The sequence below is a fragment of the Oryctolagus cuniculus genome, chromosome 1 (assembly GCF_051225735.1).
Source record: "Oryctolagus cuniculus isolate XC-2025 breed Fujian yellow rabbit chromosome 1, ASM5122573v1, whole genome shotgun sequence".
In the NCBI taxonomy this organism is placed as follows: domain Eukaryota; kingdom Metazoa; phylum Chordata; class Mammalia; order Lagomorpha; family Leporidae; genus Oryctolagus; species Oryctolagus cuniculus.
The window spans coordinates 160,745,588-160,767,701 of record NC_142867.1 but is presented as its reverse complement, the minus strand read 5'-3'; the positions used below and the strand labels follow the sequence as shown (position 1 = coordinate 160,767,701).

At 45.1% G+C, this 22,114-nt stretch overlaps 1 protein-coding gene and 1 non-coding gene across 4 annotated transcripts in view; both read right to left on the bottom strand.

Annotated features, from left to right (window-relative positions):
- Nucleotides 1–3,813, bottom strand: part of APBA1 (amyloid beta precursor protein binding family A member 1) — a 216,642-nt gene extending 212,829 nt beyond the window's left edge. For 2 of the 3 annotated variants that reach the window (XM_051846428.3, XM_051846441.3), the window contains exon 1: nt 3,591–3,813. The gene's annotated coding sequence lies outside the window, so the exon portion shown is untranslated. The remainder of the gene's footprint in view (nt 1–3,590) is intronic. The other variant, XM_051846433.3, reaches the window with a different exon arrangement.
- An 8,691-nt stretch (nt 3,814–12,504) lies between these two features.
- On the bottom strand, nt 12,505–12,573 carry LOC149128721 (small nucleolar RNA SNORD36). Its single transcript, XR_016227725.1, has one exon. It is a non-coding gene; the product is annotated as a small nucleolar RNA SNORD36 (small nucleolar RNA).
- Between the last annotated feature and the right edge of the window lie 9,541 nt (nt 12,574–22,114).

Sequence of the window (22,114 nt, the reverse complement as noted above, 5' to 3'; positions counted from 1 at the left end):
GGGGGAAGTACTGTATTTAGCAACAGTATATGCTCACTCCCACAAAAGCGATCAATGTCATTGTCAAACTCTAATTATTAAGGACTGATTGGTTCCACTACAAACTCAGGCTCCTTAAACTCTGGAGGCTCATAGCTGAGCGATAATCTTATTCACCAAGAACAACTCATCACTAGGTTTCTACAATGCATAATATCCTTCGTCATTCTACTCCCAGCTTCCACCTGCCCACCTCTTCTCAGAATTTCTTTAGAGGAGTCAGCACTATGGCATGCTAGGTTAAGCATCCACCTGCAGCAACGGCATCCCATATGAGCTCCAGTTCCTGTTCCAGAAGCCCCACTTCTGATCTAGCTCTCTGCTGATGGCCTGCGAAAGCAGAAGATGCCTCAAGTGCTTGGGCCCCTGCACCCATGTGGGAGACCTGGAAGACGCTCCTAGCTCCTGGCTTCTGGCTTCTGACGAGCCCAGCTCCAGCCATTGCAGCCATTTGGGGAGTGAACCAGCAGATGGAAGACCTCTTTATCTGTCTCTCCCTCTCTCTGTTTCTAACTCTGCCACTCAAGTAAATAAATCTTAAAAAAAAAAAAAAAAAAAAAAAAAAAAGAATTTACTTAGAAGATCATGGCCGAATTTCTCTCTTTCCACCTCAAAACTCTTAGGTTTCAGGCTCCAAGAGTCCTGCCTTTGCCTTCAGACAGTACCCTCCCATTTTCTTAAAGACTTCATTCAATCACTGTAGCCTATGCTCATATTTTCAACTTCTCTGCCTTTCAATGGATTGGACTCGTCTCAGCTTATCAAGGGGGCTCATTTGCTTCTACTCTGTCATTCTTCTGACCCATCAACTTCTTCGCCACCCAACTTAGTGAAAATGAAGTGTGTCTCCCTGCTTGCCATGATCTCCATTTTAGAGAGACTACAACAATGACGAACTCTTCCTTGTAGGACAAATACCCTATCTCCCCACAGCACCACATTTTATTCCTTTGGGATTCATAGGTCAATTTTCAATGTCTTTTACTTCCAAGTCTTCTGAGAAATAAAAGAACACTTTTTAAGTGCTCCAATAAATGAGAAAGAAAAGCATTAATGTTACTTTAAGCGAAGGGAAGGCATCCACACAAAACGAATGACTTGCTGCGGGCCAGGGCAGAAGAGACGACTGTTTACTGGACTGAATTACAGGGCTTGAGCTGCAGCATGAACCTTGCCAGCCCAATCTTCAGAAGGGCCAGGCACTGCGTTTTAGAAATTACCACATTTACATTAGAAAGGAAATCATTAATTCCTGAGTCATCAACTGTGCTGTTGTATAATTCTTCTTTCTCTGAACAGTTCAGTTACCTTGGGTAATTCTTAATATTCGTAAACTTTCTCTTAAGACATTTACATCCTGGTTTTACTTGCAAATATAAAGATGATGGCTTTTTTTTCCCCCAAAATCAAAACCTCTTAGAATGCCTTTTTGATTCCATTAGCACTTTTGTTAGAAAGATTTGGCAGAACTAATAAGAGAAAAAAGAACTAGGATTCAAAATTCATCTTTATAAATCTACCCTTAAATCTTGGATAAGATCCAACAACCTCACATTAAAATTTTAGAAGCTTGAGTTGAAGGACATGGGAAAATTTACTTTACATTGACAGCTTCAAGAGCTCCTGGTCTATACATCATCATTAATTAAGAGAAGACAAATGGGGAGGGACAAAAGCATCCACGGATCGCCTTCATTTTGCTCTTTCCAAGGTAACAACCATATCGTGTAATCTTTGCCAAGAAAGCAAAGCAAAATTTTAGAAAGAGAAAAAAGAAAAGAAACGTTTGGTGTCAACACGTTATGTATTTAGTTCTACAGCCATGACTGCTATAGGCTTTTCAAAGAGGACTGGGGCTGCCAGTTTGGGTTCTGACAGCAATGCAGCAGAATTTAAGGTGCTGTGACTAAAATATGTCCTAGGCAGGTTAATCTAGTCATGCAACATTTCAATAACGAAGAATCAAGGTATTCAGTGTAAAGGTGCATTCACTCCTATGAACATTGCAGGAGAAATACGGCCACCGGGGAGCCAAACTGCAGCAGACCCACACATGGATATGCCATCTCCCTTCCTCTCTCTCCCTCTCTCCACTCAGCCCTACACAACCCTATCTTTATCACCCAGCTACAGTCTCTGCAGGCGTCTCTGCATCCTGGTTCCCGCTGGATGAGTTATTCCCAGCCTCACATTGACCAAATGCCATGGGGGTGGGGGGACCCTATCCAGTAGCAAAGCAGGGACTTCACCAACCAGGGACCTCATCACCGTGGGTCTTGGGATATTTCGGTACCCAAGGGACACACAGGGCACCACCTAGCCATTGTAAGAGCCTGGAGAGTGGCTGTCTCCAGCAGAAGAAATAAAGTGTCCCATTTCCTCCAGTAAACGCCCTGGTTGGGTGACGCTGGCCAAAAGGGCACCAAACACTTCTCAGCAGGATCTTGCTCTTCTTTTTAAAGACTCTTCTCCCATCTCTCTCCCTGTGCACACCTCCAGAGTTCCTTCTAAGGGAGCCAACACAAAGGCCGCTCATCCTTCAGCCACAAGCTTTTCAGGGCTTGGCCACGCGAGGGAGAAGATCTGGTTGATTGGCAAAGTTGCGGCGAAGGGGAGAGCAACCATTAAAGACCGCCCCCTCCCCCCTTTCAGGTCAGACAGGAGATAAACGACAGAAACGGCGGAGACAGTCCAAGACCCTTGCAGTCCGAGGGGCTGAGGAGAACAGTGTCACAGGCGGGCAGCTCGCTTCCAACCTGGGCACACCAGCAAGCCCTGAACGTGCAACCACGATCACCATTCTCCCGGGCGTGCGCCCCAACGCGACATGCCAACTTCCACATCCCCAAGTCATGGGGCCAGAGAAAGGGGAAGTGAGAACCCCTGCCCGCGGCCATCCGCACGCAGGACTCAGAGTTGCAGGGTCGAAACAGCAAACACTGCCCCCACAGTCTGGGCCGGTGGCCCCAAGTCCTGGCACTAGCAGACCTGTGGGTTTAGGGTGCAGCTCCGGGAGCGAGAAGACAACCACACGCTTCCACGGGATTGTACAAACCTGCGCCTACCCCTCTGCCTCCCTCCGCACTTCACATCCCAAGTGCATCCTGCCGGCCCCACTGCTTCCATAGGCACGCTCCTGCTCCCGGAGAGTCGCGGGAGAGGAGGGATCCTAGCGGGGATTCCTGGAAATGTCATCCCCCAACCCCTTGGGTCCGCCACCCCCATCCCCTCTGCTGAACCTTTCACTCACATTCACACACACACACACACACTCCTGTCGCGACTGTCACCAGGCCCGAGCGCTGCCCCCGAAGCCCCGGGGTCTCGGCGCGCGCCGGACACCCGGCGTCTCCCCACTACGCCCCCTTCCCCCGCCTCGCTGGAGCTCGCCGGCTCCAGGCACTGCCCCCTGGACGTCGCCCGCCGTCCCCTCTCAACGGCACTATTGTTCCATGCAGCTCCTCCTGCCCCTTCGGCGGGCACCGGGGCTAGGTCTGGGCGGCATCCGCGCCGGGCACCCCCACTCCGCCACCCCTCCCCGGCCGTGGTACCTTGCCTGACAGCTGGGTCCGCGGGCCCGCGGGAGCAGGCGGCGCTAATGACAGCGTCGGTGCCAAGCCTGGGAATAAAGCTCCGCTCCAGCCGCTCCTACCTCGAGCGCCACCATCTTCTCCCGCTGCCGCGCCGCTGTCGCCGCGACCACAGCCGCCCTCGCCCAGCTCCGGCTCGGGCTCCGCAGCTGCCGCTCGGGCCCCTCCGGTCCCGCGGCCCCACCCCCTGCTCCCCTCCCGCCCGCCCGCCCGCCAGCTCGTTCGCTCGCTCTCTCGCTCGCCCCTCGTGACGCGCAGCGGGGCCGGGCCGCTCCGGCCTGTTGAGGGAGCGCGCCCGCGCGCGCGCTCGCCGCGTGCTAGTAGCGCCCCTGCCTCCCACGCCCACCCGCGTGCGCGCGCCGCGCGAGCCCGAGGCGGGCGGCTGGCTGCTGCACCCCGGCCACAGCCGCGCGGGTGGGCATGCCGGGTGTCCGCGCCCTCTTGCTGCCCGTCGCGCCCAAGGCGCTCTCGGGCGAGCCCCGCCAGCCCTCACTCGGGCTCCAGGCCGGGGGCAGGAAGGGAGACATGCGGCTGCGTCCCTAAGGGGCCTGCCAGGGACTTCCACGCCCCTCCGCGGCAGCCTCAGGGGGTCCCCGGTTTGCTGACCAGCGGCTGTGGCCAACCTCTGCGCGTAGGAAGTGGCCAGGCCGCGTGTGCTCGCTCACTCGCTCGCTCGTTACTCCAAGCTTCCCGCTCCCCCGGCCCCCGAAACGCGGGTGCGGCTGTCTCCGGACGCGCTGCGCCCTGGCGCTGCCGCCGCAAGAGGGCGACGCGCGTGGGCTGGCGCCTGAGCCACGCCGGCCGGCTGGCGGCCCCGGAGGCGAACTGCCCGGTCCGACCAAGGAGAGCAGAAAGCCAGCCTCTGGGTTAAGGATGCCGGGAGACGTCCGGTTTTCCCGCTCGCGTGTCAGTTCTGGGTGCTCGGAACTTGCAGTGTCTCTGAGCCTGACAGAGGCCACCCGCCCCAGCTCGGGAAGGAGGGGACTGTTTGCAGGGGACCGGGTGGCAGGTGCTGTGCGTTAATGAGAAGCTATGGGCTGATGGACAGGCAGGTCCCGGGGGGTGGGGTGCGGTGGGGGTGGGCTTGCACTCTGGCGCCAGCCTCCCCTGTAATTGGCTTTGTCGGGGTCCAGTTGTGCCCCCTCTCCAGGACACACATTTCCCAGTGATGATGAAGCCCCATGATCCACACAGCCCTCTTCATACACATGCTCGGATTCTCGTCTAGTATGACGATGAACCTTGGTTATCCAGACACGGTGGAAAACGGAGCTTTTACCACACCGGGTTTCCATATTATTTAAGCACCATTCCTGCAGAGATATCGGCGGGGCAGGGCACACAGCGTGAAGCCTTCTGGAAATCCTTTCAATTTAAAATTCGTATCAATTTGCTTTGTACCTCATAGCGAACCTCTGACGGGGATGGGGAGTGGCCTTAATAAACAAGAGCTCTTCCCTCCCCCCACAGAAGGCCTTTTAGTAAAATGTAAATATTTTAAGCCAGGAAGATGTATCACGCTAGTCCTGTGACATTGTTCGATTTTTTTCCCTCACTATTGATTTGGCGTATGCTCTTACAGGAGCCGGCCCTGGTCTTTGTTCCACTGCCTCTCGCTGGGGTAGACGATATTAAACACTCAGAACTCATTACGAGGAACCGTGATAAGTTATCAACCGCAAAGGCGCTGAAGGTGCACGGGGGCAACCTGATCGGACTCCAGGACTAGGTCAAGGCTTTCTAAGGAAATGTCATTCCAGGTTGCCCAGGAGAGGCAGCAGTGAGACGCTCCAGGGACAGGACAGCAAACGTGAAAAGGCCCCAGCAGCTGGGGCTGGAGGGCCACAAGGCAGAGAGACAGTAGCAGCCAGACCTGTAGGGGAGACTGTGAGCCAGTTAAAACAAGGCTATTCTTTTATGATCCTAGAAAGTCACAGAATTTTTTTTTTTTTTTTTTTTTTGGACAGGCAGAGTTAGACAGAGAGAGAGAGAGAGAAAGGTCTTCCTTTTTCTGTTGGTTCACCCCGCCATGTGGCTGCTACAGCCGGTGCGTTGCAGCCGGCACGCTGCGCCAATCCAAAGCCAGGAGCCAGGTGCTTCCTCCTGGTCTCCCATGGGGTGCAGGGCCCAAGGACCTGGGCCATCCTCCACTGCACTCCCGGGCCACAGTAGAGATCTAGCCTGGAAGAGGGGCAACCGGGACAGAATCAGTGCCCCAACCAGGACTAGAACCCGGGGTACCAGCGCTGCAGGTGGAGGATTAGTCAAGTGAGCCATGACACCAGCCTTACTGAATATTTTTTAAGAGTTGGGAGGGGACAACCAGGATGAGGTTTCAGCTTCCCAAAGAGCTCAGGGGTACCTGTGTGAAAAGCCAGTTCCTGGAGGGACAGAGTGAGCCGTGAGGCAGGTGTGCTTGCCCCACTTGGTGGGTCCTTATGGTTTTCAGCTTCTATGCTAACTGCACTCCTGTTTTTGGCTCTTGCCTCTTGCTTCTCTATGTACCTGCTCTACCAGCTTGTAGAGGACCTCTCCATGGCAGTTCTTATTGTGTTTCTTTTCATCTGCTGGAGTTTCAAGAAGGAAATTAATTTTGTGAGGATTTCAGGTTACATAAGAAGGTGCAGTTTCTCAGGGGCCCTTTTCTCTGCATGCACTCGGTGCCATTTGGTTTCCTGCCCCAGACATCCTTCTGTTTATTTTCTACTTTTTGGTTGTGGTCCCAATTACACAAGGTTCTTAGGTGCATGAGTGAGAATCCCAGGATTGCTGTTAATAATACTTTACCCTCAACTCTTTAAAGATGTGTTTTTATTTATTTGAAATGCAGAGTTACACTGAAAGAGAGGGAGGAAGAGAGGGAGCAAGAGAGAGAGAGAGAATGAGAATGAGAATGAATGAATATGAATCTTCCATCTGCTGGTTCACTCCCCAAATGGCTGCAACGGCCAGGGCTGGGCCAGGCTGAAGCCAGCCAGGCGCTTCATCAGGTCTTCCACGTGGATGCAGCGGCCCAAGCACTCAGTCCATTTTTAACTGATATCCCAGGAGCATTAAAAGGGAGCTGGATCAGAAGTGAAGTGGCCCAGACTCCAGTTGGAGCCCATATGGGATCCTGGCATTGTAGGCATAGGCTTAATCTGCTGCACCACAACACTGGCCCCCTACCCTCAAATCTATCATGAGTTTTTTTTGCAGATTAACAGAAATTTTGAAATTACTCTGCAAAGTATTAAGTGCCATATTCTGTCTGTGGCAATCTCCCTTCCTCCCTGTGGCCCAGGAAAAACACAGATGTCCCTATTCCTTCTGCACAGCGTGGGTCATTGTCTGGAGGGCTCACATCACTCTCTGTGCCTTCTCACAGTCCTGCAGATCCTTGTAGGAAATGGGTAAATTCATACAGCATGTATATGTCTCTTTAAAAAAGATTTATTTTACCTTATTTGAAAGTGGCAGAGAGAAAGAGAGTGAGAGAGACAGATCGAGAGAGCACTTCCATCTCCTGCTTCACTCTTCAAATGACTACAGTGGCTGGAGCTGGGCCAGGCCAAAGCCATGAGCCTGGAACTCCATCTGGGTCTCCTATGCGGATGGCAAGAGCCCGAGTACATGGGTCAACTTCACTGCTTTCTCGGGTGCATTAGCAGGAAGCTGGATGGGAAGCCAAGTAGCCGGAGACTCAATGCAGCACTCGGATATGGGAGGTCGGCTTCCCAGGTGACTGCTTAACCTGCTGGGTCACAACAGCTGGTCTGTCTTTCCCCTTCCTGTGGTCTTGTTCTATCGGCAGATTTCCTATGCCTGTTTTACTGACATTTTTAGACCTTATTGTAGATATTCTTATAAGGTGTTTCAAGGATTTGTTGCTACCTACTCTTATTAACAAGGGTCACTACTACTAAATGTTTCCCAAGGCAGTATATAAAATACTGGCAACCTGCCACCACTGTAGCAGGTAACAATACTGTAGACATTGTGTCAAGGGACTTGGGTCTAAATTAAGGCCTCACCCAGCATTGCATGTGGATTAGAAGTCTGTGTGTGTGTGTGTGCACACGTGTGTGCCAGCTTTAAGTTTGTATTACAGGTGTACTGCCACGGGCTCATAAATAACTCCTGTGAGTGTAATCTCTGGGGTCCCAGACACCCTCAGCCTGACCTGTCCTTATATTTTTGCTTGGACAAGCACTGTCTGTCACTTGACAAGAGGGCAGAAATCCATGAACTTTCCTCGTTTAGGTTTTATTTTGTTGTTAAAGACGTGAAGATTCTGGGATTCGTGAAGTTCATTCAAATATCACAGGAGTGTGACTGTGTCTTTCAGCCTTTGATGTGGTTCTGGACAGTGGAAGTTGGCCTTCTGAGAGCAGTAGATACTTACTCTTGATTGTGAGCTCTTTAATGATTACCTTGTTTCTATCTCACTCCTTGGGTCTAAATCTGAGGTTGTATGACAAACAACCACCTTTGGCCATGGGGGCTTGTCTTGAGGATTTCAGTTCTGCTATTTAGTTCAGTAACCTTTCTACTGTACAGTACACCCATTGCCACAAGATTTAAAACATACAGATGGAATACACAATTATATCAACTCGGTTTATCTGAAGCACTGGAAGGTATTTCAGGGCATGTATGGTAATTCTACACAGAAAATAAAATTTTAGGGGGCTGACATTGTGACATAGTGGGTAAAGCCGCCACCTGTGATGCCAGCATCCCATATAGGCACTGGTTCATGTCCTGCCTCCTCTACTTCTGAACCTGCTAGTGGCCTGGAAAAAAGCAACAGAAGATGGCCCAAGTGTTTGAGCCCCTGTCACCCACTAGGGAGACCTAGAGGAAGCTCCTGGCTTCTGACTTCAGTCTGGCCCACCCCTGGTCATTGCAGCCATTTGGGTAGTAAACCAGCAGATGGAAGCTGTCTCTCTCTGTCTCTCCTTCCTTCTCTATGATAATCATAAATGTGGTTAGGATAGACTTTTCGCACAGTGCTGAAGACACCATTTGGAACACCCACGTCCCATACTGGAGTGTCCAGATTTGAATCCTGGATCTACTTTTTTTTTTTTTTTTTTTTTTTTTTTTTGACAAGCAGTGTGGACAGTGAGAGAGAGAGACAGAGAGAAAGGTCTTCCTTTTGCTGTTGGTTCACCCTCCAATGGCTGCCGTGGCCAGCACGCTGCAGCCGGCGCACCGCGCTGATCTGATGGCAGGAGCCAGGTGCTTTTCCTGGTCTCCCATGGGGTGCAGGGCCCAAGTACTTGGGCCATCCTCCACTGCACTCCCTGGCCACAGCAGAGAGCTGGCCTGGAAGAGGGGCAACCGGGACAGAAGCCGGCGCCCCGACCTGGACTAGAACCCGGTGTGCCGGCGCCGCTAGGTGGAGGATTAGCCTATTGAGCCGCGGCGCTGACCCTGGATCTGCTTTTGATTCCAGCTTCCTGCTAGTGTGCACCTTGGGAGACAGAGGTGATGGCTCCAGTACTTGGGTCCCTACCACCACCCAGATGGAGTTCCTGACTCTGTGCTCTGGCCTGGCCCAGCCCCAGGTGGTATGGGCATGTAGGGAGTAAACCAGTGGATGGAAGATCAATCTCTCTATTTTTCTCTCTGCCTTTCAAATAAAAAAATTAATAATGTGGTTATAAAAATTAATACAGTTGCCACCAGATAAGCATAAAAATAGCTATCAGGTCATGTTATGTTTCTTTTTAAAAATCGGTTAATTTGTTTATTTGAAAGGCAGAGTGGTAGGGTGGGAGAAGAGAGAGAGAGCACTAGCTCTGCCATTCGCTGGCTCACTTCCCAAACACCTGCAGTAACCAGGGTTGAGCCAGATCAAAGGCAGGAACCAGACACTCAATCTAGCTTTCCTCATGTGAGAGGCAGGGGCCGAAGCACTTGGGCCATCATTGCCTTCCCAGGCACATTAGCAGGAAGCTGGGTCAGAAGTGGAACAGCTGAGACTTGAACCAGCACTCTGATACAGGATGCTTTACTGGCTAGACAACAATGTTGGTGCCCACGTTATATTTATTTATTTTTTGAAAGATTTTATTTATTTCTTTGAGAGGTAGAGTTACAGATAGAGAAAGGGAGAAATGGAGAGAAAGGTCTTCCATCTGCTGGTTTGCCAGATGGCTCCAACAGCTGGAGCTGTGCTGATCAGAAGCCAGGAGCCAAGAGCTTCTCCCAGGTCTCCCACCTGGGTTCTGGGGCCCAAACACTTGGGCCATTTTGCACTGCTTTTCAGGCCATAGCAGAGAGCTGGATCGGAAGTGGAGCAGCTGGGACATGAACCGGCACTGTAAGGGATGCCAGCACTGTAGATGAGGGCTTAACTTACTAAGCCATGGTGCCAGCTCCCTACATTGTATTTCTAAAGCACCTTTTCTAAATTTGATCTTTCAAGGCTTTTTGCATACTAATGTTGATATCATTTGCTATACCATTCTGTCGCATTTGTTTGCAACGCCAAGAAGACTCTCAGCTTCTATGGAATGTCAGGATATAAACAGACAAAACCGATAACACTGGTTGCTCATTTTGTTTAACACTTACTTAGACACTTGCTTGTTTCCAAGTGTATTTCAATAGTAAAGTACCTGAATGTTATGTCCATCTGATAGAAATACCATAAAATATCAATGTACTTAATCTGTCCTCCAAACAGGGACACGTTTACTAGGAGAAAACGTGACCATGTATTTCCACACAAAATAAGGAGTTACAACCAGGAGTATATTTTCTTGAAAAGAAGAAACTGAAAATAAGTGTTGAGCAATTTAATATTTTTCTCAATATGTGTTTGCTACAAGATTATACCTTTTTTGCCATCTTATTAATACATAAATGGTAGTAAACACAAGAGCTTAAACAAGATGACTAGGAGAAAAATATAAAATTGAGAAAATTCTAACAACCAACTTTTTTCTTCTACTTGTTTGTAAACAACAGCCAAAAATAGGCTACCATTATTCATTTTGGCAGGAGGCCGCCTAGGTGGTGTTTCTATAACAGCACTAACATATGGAAGCGTGATTCAAAGCCACTGCTCTCTTTGTGTTTTCTGTTCAGGATTTTGTGCTAGGTATGTTAGCATCAACCCACACCTCTCCAAGCAGTTCACAGCCCTGAAAGATATGTGACCAAATGCCAATACAGTCCCTTGGTATTTTCTCCACCAAACATCTAGCACATCATGTAGTACTTAAGAAGTTCTCCTCAAATATTTGTTGCCTGAATGCTACATAAGGTAGTTCAAAACATTTGTGAAAAATGGAATTAAATTTACTTTGGTGCAAAAAAAATTTCTCAATCCAGACATAACAAAGAGTCTTCAAAAGATCATGGAAATGAATATTATGAAAAGAGAAAGATTACACATGGATTTGACAAGTTTTTGTACCAAAATAAATTTATCTTCTAATTCCATTTTCCATGAATTATTTGTAGTAAGCTATTTATATTTGCAAGGTATCCTTCTAATTACTCCATTTGGGTCATTCAATAAAATTATTAAAATGGATTTCCTCTAATTTGTTACTGCTTTTATCTTAGAACTCAATAATGCCTAAAAAATGTTACAGACATGTCTACTGATTAAAAATAAGGACCTTGGGTAAGGCATTAATAGTAAAACAAGTGTTGGCAGTTTTATCAGAACTCCATTTCCTCTGTCAGTCAAGGGTGATATTCATTTATATTCACATTCTGTCTCTCCCTCTCCCTCTCCCACTCTTCCTCAAATACACCATAAGTGAGATCCAGTTAATTTCTATTTCATTTAAGCACTATTTTGGAGGAGTTTTCTCCATATGTTTGCATAGTCTCAGTATTCTGAATGAGCAATAAGACTATAATTAAATCATGAACAGATTGAATATTTCTCATAGATGGTACTATATTTTTAAAGATTTATTTATTTATTTGAAAGGTAGTGCATCAGTTAGAGAGAGAGAGAGAGCAAGAGAAAGATCTTACTGGAGTTGGCGAACTCAAAATGCTTCCATAGCCTTGGCAACTCACGACAAGAGCCTAGGGTGATTACTGACACCATAAACAAGAGTGTCAGTTTGTTAAGTCAACAACAGGAGTCACTGTGCACTTACTCCTCATGTAGGATCTCTGTCCTTAATGTGTTATACAATGTGATTTAATGCTATAACTAGTACTCAAACAGTATTTTACACTTTGTGTTTCTGTGTGGGTGCAAACTGTTGAAAGCTTTACTTAATATATGCTAAATTGATCTTCTGTATATAAAGATAATTGAAAAGGCATCTTGATGCGATTGGAATGGGAGAGGAAGTGGGAGATGGGAGGGTTGTGGGTGGGAGGGAAGTTATGGGGGGGAAGTCATTATAATGTATAAACTGTACTTAGGAAATTTATATTTATTAAATAAAAGTTTAAAAAAAGAGAGAAAGATCTTATATCTGCTGGTTCACTCTCCCAAAGGCCTGAAACAATCTAGATCTAGATCTAGATTAGGCCAAAGTCAGGAGCCAGGAACTCCATTTGGGTCTCCCACGTGGGTGGCAGGGACCCAATTACTTGGGCCACCTTCTGCTACCTTCCCAGGTGTATTAGCAGGGAGCTGGACTGGAAGCAGAGCAGCTGGTACTTAAACCTGGCCACGTTGCAGGCAGAGGTTTAACTCACTGTGCCACAATGTTCAGCCCTCAAACAATGTTTTCAATTGTGTTTTAACTAAATGAGAACTAGAAACTGTGTTGATTTAGCAAAAATGTCTTGGCCAGCAGTGAATTCCTGCAGGGTTGGTTACCTGGGTGATACTATTTTTAAAAAGCCGCCAGATAGTTAGATCCCCAACTTCATTAATCTAATAGGTGCTAGCCACTACAGTGGGCATTTGAAAGCTCAAATTTTATTCTTCAAGACTTTTTTTAGTTTAAGAAATTCAGGCCAACATGTAAACAATTTCAGTGAAGTGTATTGGCCAATGGTATCTTTGTTGTCATTTTTTAAAATAAAAAGATCTATTTATTTGAAAGGCAGAATTATAGAGATGGAAGGAGAGACAGAGAGAGGGAGATCTTCTATCCACTGGTTCATTCCCCAAAGGGCCACCACGGCCAGGGCTGGGCCAGGCAGAAGCCAGGAGCCTGGAACTCCATCTGGGTCTCCCACGTGGGAGGCAGGTGTGCAAGCACTTGGGCCATCATCTGCTGCTTTCCTAGATGCATTAAAGCAGGGAGATGGGATGGAAGTGGAGCAGCTGGGACTCACTGGCGTTGTTATAGGACGCTGCAAGCAGATGGGAGGCTTAACCCACTGCACCACAAAGCCGGCCCCTGCTAGCATCTGTTTTGCTAAATACATGTGTTCAGAAAATTAAATCAATACCCTACCTTCTAGAAGTCAAGACTGTATTTAATGGTCAGGGTTGGTTTTTTTTCTCATTAAAAGGAGTCTTGCTACTAATTGTAAAAGAGACATATGACCACCTAGATCTGATGATTTCCAACCTTAAGCACATTTCTCCCAAATGAGAAATACACGTATTTGAAAACAGTATGGGCAGACAACTGTGTCTGTTTTCAGAAGACAACAGAGATCATCTCCGTGGCTGAAACCTCTGAGCATTAAAAAAGAAAGGCCATAAGGATTTTGACATTTTCTTTAAAACATCAAAAAATGATTCAAAAAAAGGAGGGTATTAGTCGGCATATACTGTAAAACAAAAACAACCAAATAAAAAGCCCCACAACATTCTACTTTCATTTCTCCCAGAAGTCTATCCTTCCTCTGCCTCCTGCCTCAAACTCACATCTTTTCATTAAATCTGACCGAGGAACTGCTTCCACGTGAGGACAGCTCTGCCACGGACTGGATGCTGCAAGCCCGTTTTAATTTCAGTGTGCATGCAGCCGAGCTCTGCTGAAGTGAATAAGCCGTGGTTATGGGAACTGTAGGAACTCAGATGGAACCCAGAAATCTGTTACCGGAGAAACCTTTTTGAGCGCTGACAGATTTTAAGTCACTCTTAATAAGGCCTGATAGGTTGAGGAATAACATGTCGTGGGATTCAGGATAGCAGCTTTCACCCTTGCTTGCCGTTCGGGGATTATTTTCATCCACAAGCTGCTGCAAACCCACGAAGAAAGCTGACCTGAAATGGGTCTCCCTGAGCTGTCTTGCACACATCGGAAACTCACGCCACAGTAAAATTTTCTTGCCAGGCAGACAAGTAAGGTTGTGTGGCTGGGTGCTGATCAAGGACCACAAGGTATGTGCTTGAATTCTATTTGCATAGGACAAAGACTAGTTCTTTAGGCTCTTGTACAGCTTGCATTTAAAGAAAAATAGTTGAGAGATTTCAGCTATAGGCCCTCTGGATCAAGGCTGGATCCTAATTATAATAGAAAGTCAAGTTTTGTGTTTTTTTTGTTTTGTTTTTGTTCTTCCATGGGTCCCTAGCTCTGGGGGAAAGTAGCCAGGGGGAAGGAGGTGAGGAGGGAGGGGACAGGGTGGTTCCACAATGAGCTCCCCAAGCTCCGGCAGAGGGCAAAGGGAGGTAAGGAAGGATGTCTCCACACCATGGCTGGGCCAGCGTCCTATGAATGACTGATGGAAAGCAGCCAGAAGCCACTGGCTACAAAAGCTGTCACATGGTGTACTCTCCACTGCAGAGCTGAAGAATCCTCCTTAGTACCGTTCTACTGTGGCACTGCATGAAATCATTCCTCGTCAGAAGTCTCCTGAATGGATCTGGGCATAGGAAATTGCTCAGGACTTCAAAACAGACCCACGCTTGCAGAGCGCAGCTACTGGTGCTCTGCGGGAGGCCAGTGAGGCCTGGCTAGTTCGCTTGTGTGAGGACACCTAGCTGTGCGCTATCCATGCCAAAGGCGGAACGATTATGGCAAAGACATTCAGTTAGCAGGTGGCATGAGTGAGGAACATACTCAAGAATCCACTAGGATGGAAAAAGTCTGATTCTCAAAAACAAAAGTATGTGTTTATATACATCTATATATTTCTCTTCTTGCTTTTATTGGTGGTTCTGAACATGAGAAATTGTTCACCTTCATGGGGTCAAAAGGCACCTAAGGATATGAGTACAATTGGAAAAATAGGGACAGAAATCAGGGCTTGATAGTTTATAGAATTTCATTATTTTTGGATTTCTAATATAAATAGGAGGTTGTAAAGCATTAATTTAAGTCAGAATGTTTCTATGAACAAGTTGCAACAGTTCAACTTTATAACAATTATAACTGTTAGATTTTTCTGGACATTATCAGCAATTGGATTAAGAAAAAAAAAAACATGAATTCCTTACTGATTAACAAATAATGTTCCAGGATCAAATAAATCTGCAGAACTCTCCAGAAACAAAATTGTACAGGCTTTTGTTTTTAGTTACGGGGTTTTTTTGAGCTTTTGATTGTGAACTTCCATGAGAACAGGCGTGGAAAACACTACAAGTAGCTGGTGTACCTTATGTAAGAAATATTTGGAGGGACAAGCAAAGCTCTGTGAAGATTTTGGAGTCCTGGGGCTGGCGCCATGGCTCACTTGGTTAATCCTCTGCCTGCGGCGCCAGAATCCCATATGGGTGCTGGGTTCTAGTCCTGGTTGCTCTTCTTCCACTCCAGCTCTCTTTTGTGGCCCAGGAGGGCAGTGGAGGATGGCCCAAGTGCTTGGGCCCCTGCACCCGCATGGGAGACCAGGAAGAAGCACCTGGCTCTTGGCCGTGGCGGCCATTTGGGGAGTGAACCAACAGAAGGAAGACCTTTCTCTCTGTATCTCTCTCTCACTGTCTATAACTCTACCTGTCAAATGAAAAAAAAAAAAAAAAAAAAAAAGACTTTGGAGTCCTTTCTTCCATAAGCAAACATTATGGATTTTATTTTATACCTGGGTTGGTACAAAGATGAATGTATCAATATTATACAATGAAACATTTTTGTTCACCTTAAAGTTCATTTTATCTTTGTTTCTGATTTTAAAGGAAACCAATGCATTTTGGGGGTCTCTAAACATATTGCAGACCCTCAGCACTGCACTTTCTCTAATAGGAAAGTCAGCCATTCAGGCAGGTATAAGCAGGAATCACTGCGCAAAACCCACAAAATGGAATCGAGAGGCCCAATTTGGCTTTCTGTGGCAAGTGGTGAGGTTGTGGGGTTCAGGGCCACTTCTTTCCTTCATGGCAAAGTAACTTGAGAGACAAGAGGAGAGTCTTACACATACACAGACACACACAATGGCAAAAACGTGGACGGTGCCCAGTCTTGTTATGGATTCTGTGTGAACCCTACTCATTCAGAATGCTCGCTTACACTAAAACACCATTGCCTATTTTTAATGTTTTCAGGGTTAAATCTACTCAGGGTTAGATGCACTGGCTGGAAGAATGGATTCTTAGTTACCTGTTTTTCCATACGAATCTAAATGTCTATTCGTAGGCAGAGTGTATTGAAGAGGGAAAGATCTATACCTTGGATGGATGTTGCCAACCTGTACCACACACAAGAATTTCAATTAATGGTTCAATTATTTTGTCTCAGTGAACTCACTGGCCAGTAATACTGAGACATGAAATATTAATCCTACTTTGACACACGAAGTCAGGGTGGTGCTCACAGGGACTTGCACATAATGCCAGATTTGACTTTGCTAGCCATGTTAACCACATTTCCAAAGACCAGCAGGATGCTGCTTCTCCTCTTAGAGGATGTTTACTTCTAATGCCCTTAATTCAAGATTAGAGGTAAATGGATCCCAGAAATATACTAGATAAATATAGGAAGATTTCACACATCATAAACGTGGCATTTCCCATTGGTGTGGAAAAGATGGAATACTTAATAACTGGTATTACATCCACTGACCATTTGTGAAAAAGTTAGGATTTCTGTCTCAACCCTTACAGCAAAATAAGTTCTAGAATCTTCAAAAATAAAAATGTGAAATAATAAAATCATAACAATCCTTGAAGAAAATGTAATAAATGAATATTACTTATAACCTTGAAGTAGAGAAGCATGATTCAAACTTAGATTTAGAAAATATTTGTAAATATAACTACATTAAAATGAAAGACTTTCTTTAAAAAATTGAAAACAAAAAGAGCCAAAATAAAACCTTATCATATCATGTATATAGTCCATAATAAAGGGTTGTATTTCCTTATATACAAAGAGGTTTTTATAAAACAACAAGAAAAGATAAACAAATAAAAATATAGTCAAGGAAAACAATGGCCAATTCCTACAAGAAAAGCAACTAATGGACTTAGGAGGAGATGATCAACATTTCTAATAATTAAGGAAACTATGTCAATATTTTTCATCTCTTAGATTGGCCCAAATAAGACAAAACAAAATTTGATAAAAACTATATTGCTGAGGATGTAAGGCAACAGGCATTCTCATTATGGAATACTTGTGAGTATTAACAACAGTTGTAAAGGTCTGATTAGCAACAAGTTTTCCCCCAGTAATCTCATTTCAGGAATCTATAATAGAGAAATAACTAAAAGTGATGCATGCATATTGTAAAACATTCAAGTGTTTCAGACATTCTTCGGATGTGTTAGTACAGAGGGCAAATATATTCAAGGTGGCACTGTTGATCATAAGTTGGTAACCAAGTTGACTATCAATAGCCTATTGGTTAAACAAGCTACAATATATCAAAAAAGAATATTATGAATCATTAAAACAATTGTGCAGTGCCTATATGTTCTTACAAGAAAAATTGTCTATAATATACTGTTACTGAAAAGTAACAAAAAGTAATGATCCCATTATTGTGGGTTTTTTAATATTTTATTTTTATTTATTTGAAAGGCACAGTTATACAGAGATGGAGAGAGAGAGAGAGAGAGAGAGAGAGAGAGACTCTTCCATCTACTGATTCCCTCACCAAATGGCTGCAATGGCCAGGGCTGGGCCAGGCTACATCCAGAAGCCAGGAGTTTCTTCCAGGTCTCCTACATGGGTGCAGGAAGCATCCTCTGCAACTTCTCAGGTGCATTAACAGGGAGCTGGATTGGAAGTGGAGCAGCCAGGGTTCCAACCAATGCCCATACGGGATGCTGGTGCTGCAGGCGGAGGCTCAATCCATTATGCCACAATGCTGCCCCTCCCATTATTGTTTTTTAAAATGTTACTCATCCAAAACTTTGGAGTAATGTATAAGAAACTATAATAGTGATAGTCACTCTTTCCATATTAAATATTCACAACACTTGAAAATTTTAGAATATACTATTCTTACAGATAGAAAAAGTCATTTTAAAAAGCAATAACACAAAAAAATTAGGGGTGGAGGTTTAGTGGTTAAGAGGCTGGAAAGGATGCCTGTGTCACACATCAGTGTACCTGGGTTCAATCCCTGGCTGTGGCTCCTGACTTTAGTTTCCTGCTAATGTGGTTCCATGGGCAGTAGCAGCAATAGCTAAAGTAGTTGGGTTCCTGCAGTCCATATGGGAGCTCTGGACTGAGTTTCTTGTTCTTGGCTTTGGTAAAGCCCAACCCCAGCAATTGTAGTCATTTGGGGAGTGAGCCAGTGAAAATTTAGTAGAATTTTATTTTTCCTAAAAGATTATTTTTCCTACTCAGGCCTAATTAAGCATTGGATTTCTTCAGGTATTGAAGAAGCTAGCAAGACAATCTGTGATCAACCAAGCTTTTTCCATTATATACCCACCCTATCTAATGGCTGCTGCTACCACTAGGAATTGGAATAGTATTATTATTGGCTTGAAAATCATAGAATTCCTTTGTTTAAGTCAGAAACCTGGATCCTATGATGAGTAAACACCTTTAGATTTCTCTGTTACTCTAAACATAGTAACAATTGCTAATGAGTCATAGTATGATAAAAAAATATAAACAAAGTCTTATAGAAAATTTTGCACGTTAAGAGTTAAAAGGGGAAAAGTACTCATTGCTCCTCCCATTCAGAGCAACTACTATTAGCATGTACTTTTAAAAAATTCTCTTTATCTTTTATACAAATATGTGACCATGTTCTATGAATAATTTTTATCTGGCTTTCATCATTTAGCACATTTAGCCATATTATAAAAATTCTTCAGTAAACATCATTCTAATGACTACATGAGCAGTCTTTAAAAGATTCTCAGAAATGCATTTTACCAAAAAACTATGCATGGATTTGAAGACTTTTTGCAGCAAATAAGTTACCATTTCATTACATTGCCATGAACTTTTTGAAGTACCTTCATATAATATTTAATAATTTTCCTATTAAAACTCTGCAAAGCTGTTCCCAAGTTTTCATTATTATGAAAAAAGCTCAGTGAACATCTATATGCATAAAGCTTTTTCTTTCTTCAGGTTTCCCTTTAGGATGGTTCCTAGAAGTTGGATTACTACTCAAGGATATCAAAATTCTTGGCACAAACAACCAAACTGCTTCTAACTTATACTCCCATAAATAATGAGAAACGGTGCTCATTTCATTATAACCTGGCAAATATCTGATATTGTCAGTAAAAACAAAACCTAAAACCTTTGCATACTTGAAATATATACATTGAATTCCTGTTTCAACTTGCATTCCTTTGCTAGTTAAGACTATTTTTCTGACATGTTAAGCACTTTCCTCTTTTGTGTGTGGGTCTATATGTATACTTTCTGTTCATGTCTTTCACCATTCATCTATTGAGGGTCTTAGTGTTTTTCTTATCAATGTGCAAGAATTCTTCAGATGTCCAAATCTTTTTAAATGGTTTTATTTATTTTACACTTAGCCTTTTAGTCCATTCAACAGTGTACAATAAGGAACTAAGTGATTTTTCCCAAAATATATGATTGTTTCCTAATTTATTGAATAACTTTGTTATTGGTTTTTAATGTTGCATTGATTATATCTTAAGTGATCAGAGAGAGCAGAATCTGATTTGTAAATGTGTCTACTTATTCCTATATCTGTACTATAGGTCTCACAAATGGATGTGGCTTTTTTTTTTTTTTTTTTTTTTTTTTTTTTTTTTTTGACAGGCAGAGTGGACAGTGAGAGAGAGACAGAGAGAAAGGTCTTCCTTTGCCGTTGGTTCACCCTCCAATGGCCGCCGCGGCCGGCGCGCTGCGGCCAGCGCACCGCGCTGATCCAATGGCAGGAGCCAGGAGCCAGGTGCTTTTCCTGGTCTCCCATGGGGTGCAGGGCCCAAGCACCTGGGCCATCCTCCACTGCACTCCCTGGCCACAGCAGAGAGCTGGCCTGGAAGAGGGGCAACCGGGACAGAATCCGGCGCCCCAACCGGGACTAGAACCCGGTATGCCGGCGCCGCTAGGCGGAGGATTAGCCTAGTGAGCCGCGGCGCCGGCCCTGGATGTGGCTGTAACTGGCATTCAGTTACACAAAGATTTGCTCATGCCATTGAAGAAAACATGGTCTCTCCTGCATCTGTCAGCAGTTTGTGACTTTCTTCATCTGAAGTTCTTAGGATGTTGGGTTACACTGCAGACAGAATCTTTCCATTGTATTTCAATATGTTTTATAGCTCATTATTGCTGCTCTATTAAGAACTAGCAAAAATTTTAAATACAACAAAATCATTGACTTAAAAATGCCAGTGTTAAGCTCCATTAGCTCTGGATACACCATTCAACATAAATTATGTTTATAATGTACTTGAAGGTAACTGAATACGTGAACTTGTGTGGGATTACAACTCCACATCTTGTCAGTATTGGGAAAGTCTTCCACAGTTAACTTTGTCCCAGAATAATTCATCAACAGCACCTCTGTTGTGTCAATTATCATGGAGCAGGGTCAGCTGTCTTTAACAACCTCTCCTGGTTTATGATAGTAAAACCACAGTGTTTACACAAAACAATGTTTGTCTTTCTTAAGTGATCACACTCACTTAAAATCAGGCCTAAGAGCAACCATGCCTTATAATGCTGGAAACATTTATCCCTCTGGCCAGGAGTCATTTCTTCTGGGTCTGTCTCTGGTAGACAGTATGGGGTAGGCTCTTAAGTGGCGCCAGGCAATGTGCCTAGAGCTGTCCCAGAACCAGTTCCCAGCTGTAGAATCAGAAACCGGGCCATAGAAATAAACCACATAGTTGAATACTATACCATAAATTTCTCATCCCGGTAATAAAGAGTAGAATGGAGATTTGAGGTGAAATCAACCTAATACATGTCTGCCTCCTAAAACAACAGACACTGCCTGGGAAAGCCAGCTATAGGAAGGGTAGTTGGTGAAAAAAAATGAGTTTTCATCTATTCAAATTACCTGCCAGAGTTAAAAATCTGTGCCAATGAAGTCTATTAATTCACAAGAAAAAGTTTAAATATTAGCCTTGATGAAATAGATGTATGACAATATCTCTTGGATTTTTTTTCTTGGTCCTGTTAGATAAAACTTTACCAAATGTGTTGACAAGTGAAATTTTTAGAGATGTTAAGAACATTCCAATCTAATCTATAAATTTAAAAGGGCTCATCTGTCCAATATTATAAAACTTTAAAGTTTAAAAATATTTTAAAATTCCCCTTCTAATTTCTAAATTAAAAATGAATGTTGGCCGGCGCCATGGCTCAATAGGCTAATCCTCCGCCTTGCGGCGCCGGCACACTGGGTTCTAGTCCCGGTCAGGGCGCCGGATTCTGTCCCGGTTGCCCCTCTTCCAGGCCAGCTCTCTGCTGTGGCCCAGGAGTGCATATGGAGGATGGCCCAAGTGCTTGGGCCCTGCACCCCATGGGAGGCCAGGAGAAGCACCTGGCTCCTGCCATCAGATCAGCACGGTGCGCCGGCTGCAGAGCGCCAGCCATGGCGGCCATTGGAGGGTGAACCAATGGCAAGGGAAGACCTTTCTCTCTGTCTCTCTCTCTCACTGTCCACTCTGCCTGTCAAAAAAATAAAAATAAAAAATAAATAAAAAAATAAAATGCATTTGATTTGGGGCTGGCGCTGTGGCATAGCAGGTGAAACTCCTGCTTCCAGTGCCAGCATCCCATTTGGGTGCTTGTTTGAGTCCCATCTGTTCCACTTCTTTTTTTTTTTTTAATTTAATAATAGCTTTTAATTTTTTTAAGATTTATTTATTCGAAAGTCAGAGTTACACAGAGAGAGGACAGGCAGAGAGAGAGAGAGAGAGAGAGAGGGCTTCCATCCGCTGTTTCACTCCTCAAATGGCTGCAACGGCTGGAGCTGTGTCGATCCGAAGCCAGGAGCCCGGAGCCTCCTCTGGGTCTCCCATGTGGGTGCAAGGGCCCAAGGACCCGGAGTATCCTCCACTGCTTTCTCAGGCCATAGCAGAAAGCTGAATCAGAAGTGAAGCAGCCGGGTCTCCAACCACGCCCATATGGGATGCCCATGCCTCAGGCCAGGGTGTTAACATGCTGCGCCACAGCTCCACTTCTGATCCAGCTCCCTGCTGATGGCCTGGGAAAAGCAGTGGAGGATGGCCCAAGTGCTTGGGCCCCTGCACTGTTGGGGGAGATGTGGAGGAAGCTCCTGGCTCC